This window comes from Sminthopsis crassicaudata, chromosome 3, assembly GCF_048593235.1.
Source record: "Sminthopsis crassicaudata isolate SCR6 chromosome 3, ASM4859323v1, whole genome shotgun sequence".
NCBI classification, from domain to species: Eukaryota; Metazoa; Chordata; class Mammalia; order Dasyuromorphia; family Dasyuridae; genus Sminthopsis; species Sminthopsis crassicaudata.
In genome coordinates, this window is record NC_133619.1 from 584,477,714 (window position 1) to 584,481,192 (window position 3,479).

General features: G+C 34.1%; 1 pseudogene; it reads left to right on the forward strand.

The window, feature by feature from the left end:
* Positions 1-2,232: 2,232 nt before the first annotated feature.
* Positions 2,233-3,177, forward strand: LOC141559948 (olfactory receptor 52E5-like; annotated as a pseudogene).
* The last annotated feature ends 302 nt before the right edge of the window (positions 3,178-3,479 follow it).

A 3,479-nucleotide genomic window follows, 5' to 3' on the forward strand; every position in this document is an offset into this window, starting at 1 on the left:
TTAATCATGCCACAGTCTTGCTGTTATTGTGTAGAATGTATTCCTGGTTCTCCTCATTTTACTGAGAATCAGTTCATGTAAATTTTTCCAGGCCTTTCTATAATGAGATAGTTCATCATTTTTATAAAAGAATAATATTCCATTATTTTCGTATACAAGAACTTGATCATCTATTCCACAATTAATAACATCCGCTCATTTTCCAATTCTTTGTTACCACAAAAAGCTGCTACAAACATTTTTGCATATGTTTGTGCTTTTCCCTCCTTTATGATTTCCTTGGGAAACAGAGCTAGTAAAGACAATATTGAGTAAAAAGGGTATGCACAGTTTTATAGCCCTTTGGGCATAACTCTAGATGATTCTGCAGAATGATTGGATCATTGCACAACTTGAATAACAATGCATTAGTGTCCCAGTTTTCCCACATATCCTCCAACATTTACCATTATCTTTTCCCATCATCTAGATCAAACTGAGCAGTATGAGGACCACCTTAGAGTTGTTTTAATTTAAATATCTCTAATGAATAGTGATTTAGAGCATTTTTTCATAAGATTACAGAAGACTTTAATTTTGTCATCTGAAAATTGTTTATTCATATCCCAATGTTCTCTACTCTTTTTAATAGAAATGGGTGCTGTATTTTGTTAAAAGTTTTTCTGCATCTCTTAATATTTTTATGTAATTTCTGTTGATTTTGTTATTGATATGGTCGATTATGGTAAGTAGTTTTCATTATATTCAGCCAGCCCTGCATTCTTGGTATAAATCCCATTTGGTCATAGTGTATCATCCTGCTGATAAGTTGCTATAATCTCTTTACTAATATTTTGTTTAACATTTTTGCATCAATATTCATTAGGGAGATTGGTCTGTAATTTTCTTTCTCTATTTTGGCCTTTTTTGATTTAGGTATTAGTGTCATATTTGGGTCACAGAAGCAATTTAGCAGTACTCTTTATTTACATATTTTTATCCAAATATTTTTTTAATTGTAGAATTCACTTGTGAATCCATCTGTCCCTGTAGAATTTTTCTTAGGGAGTTCATTAATGAATTGTTTAATTTCTTTTCTAAAATGGAACTATTTAAGCATTTTTTTTAACTTCAACTGAAACATAACAAATTCTGTGCCAGCCTTTCACCTTTACTCTATATATCTCTCTGTGTCAAATGTATTTTTTTAAACAACATATTGTAGGATTCTGTTTTTAATCCATTCTGCTATTTGCTTATGTTTACATTAATAATTATGATTACCAGCTCTGTATTTCCCACCATCCTATCTTCTTCCTTGTATATGCTTTTGTTCTCTCTTTCTACTCTTTCTTTGGTAGCGTGTTTTTTACTCCTCCCACTACCTTATCTCCTATCATCCTCCCTCCTTATCTTAGTAACATTTTTTAATCACTCCAACCATTACCTTATCTTCTATCAACCTATACCCTCTTCTCTTATTTGTTTTCCTAGTGTTTCTGCTCTAGATTCTTTCTTGACTATAACACTTACTATTTGTCAGTTACTGTGCCAAGATAATAAACTTTATGTTTATTATCTCATTTCATCCTCATAATGCCCCAGCATACAAGTCTATAATTATCTCTATTTTACAGAAAATGAAACTGAGTCAGAGATAGGTTAAATTACTTGCCAAGAGTCACATAGTAAGTGTTAAAGGACAGGTTTAAACTCAAGTCTTTCTGACTATAGGTCCAGAGTTCTTTCCGTTATATCATCTAAATTGTCCCATCTTTCTTCTAAATTCTTTTATATCTGCTTTCTTGTAGTCTAACATGCAAACTCTGACTAAATTTCATTGATTTCTTTTTTCAAAACTCCATGATTGAGTGATCATCTTTTCCTCTCCAACTTAACAATCATTTCTTCCCCCACAATTAGTCCTGCCCATTAATGAAAATCTGTGGCAGCTTGTATTTTTTTCTCTCATTTCTTCATACTTCTGAAGGATAAAATTATTGTTAAGACAGATAGTGATTTATCAGTTAGTGAACTGATTTATATCAGTGGAATGTGTGATCCTCATCTGGAAGTTCTCCATCAGTTGAGAGCCTATTTAATGCCATTTAACTTCCCTCTCTAGGTGTCTTCATCTGCACTATAGAATTGGAAAAAGCATCTTTTTTAATTTTTCTACAACTAAAAAAATTATGCAAGGGGATCAGCAATTCTGACAAAAGGAGATATCCTTCCTGCAAGAAGCTCCTTGCTATGGCCTCTCCCAACAAAACTCAATTTCATCTGTCTTCTTTTTTCCTGTTGGGGATCCCAGGTCTAGAAGATTTGCATATCTGGATTGTCTTCCCCTTTTGTTCTGTGTATCTGATTGTAGCTATGGGAAGCATTCCCATCCTGTTTGTGATTCAGACTGAATGGAATCTTCACCAGCCCATGTTCTATTTCTTGGCAGTGTTGGCCACCATTGATGTAGGTTTGTCCACTGCCACAATCCCCAAGAAGCTAGGCATCTTCTGGTTTAAACTAAAAGAGATAATGTTTGGTGCCTGAGTCACCCAAATGTATGTCATTCACATGTGCACTGGTCTAGAGTCTGTGGTGCTAACAGTTATGGCTATTGACCACTATGTGGCCATTTGCAACCCACTGAGGTACACCATGGTCCTTACTAATAAAGAACTGGCTATTTTGGGAGTCATCATTATAGTATTATCTTTGGTCTTTGCCACTCCATTCATATTTCTAATTCTAAGACTGCCCTTCTGCAATGCTTGAATTATTCCCCACACTTACCGTGAGCACATGGGTATTGCTCGCTTAAGCTGTGCCAATATCAGGATTAATATCTTATATGGAATTGTTGCTTTTTCTGTAGGATTTGTTGACATTTGTGTGATTGTTTTTTTTTTTTCTTATATAAAGATCCTCCATGCTGTTTTCTACCTTCCTTCCTGGGATGCCCGGTTCAAGGCTCTCAACACTTGTGGCTCTCATGTCTCTGTTATTCTCATCTTTTATGTCCCAGCCTTTTTCTCTTTTCTGACACATCATTTGGTCATTCTATCTGGTTACATCCACATCCTTTTTGCCAATCTGTATGTGATTGTTCCACCTGCCCTCAATCCTATTATCTATGGGGTGAGAACCAAACAGATTTGAGAACATGTACTGAGAATAATTAATGCCAAAAGTTTCTAATGTTAAACCTCAGAAACATAGTGCCATCCCTTCCAAGTGTCATAACCTTTGAAAAGTTTCAGGGAGATTACAATAGTGATGCTTAAGAATCAATAAAAAAGAATGATTATTCTGTAAAAAATAATTTTGAATGTAGAGGACACATTCTCACACACATGCTAATTCCAGCAAAGGTTGCCTGTAAAATATAAATGTATATTGTGAAGAAATATAAAGATATTTTGAGTAAATAATGTATCTTGGGTTTTAAAAAGGAAACAATATGGGTTAAAGTGATACTCAGTTGTTATCAATAAAAACTG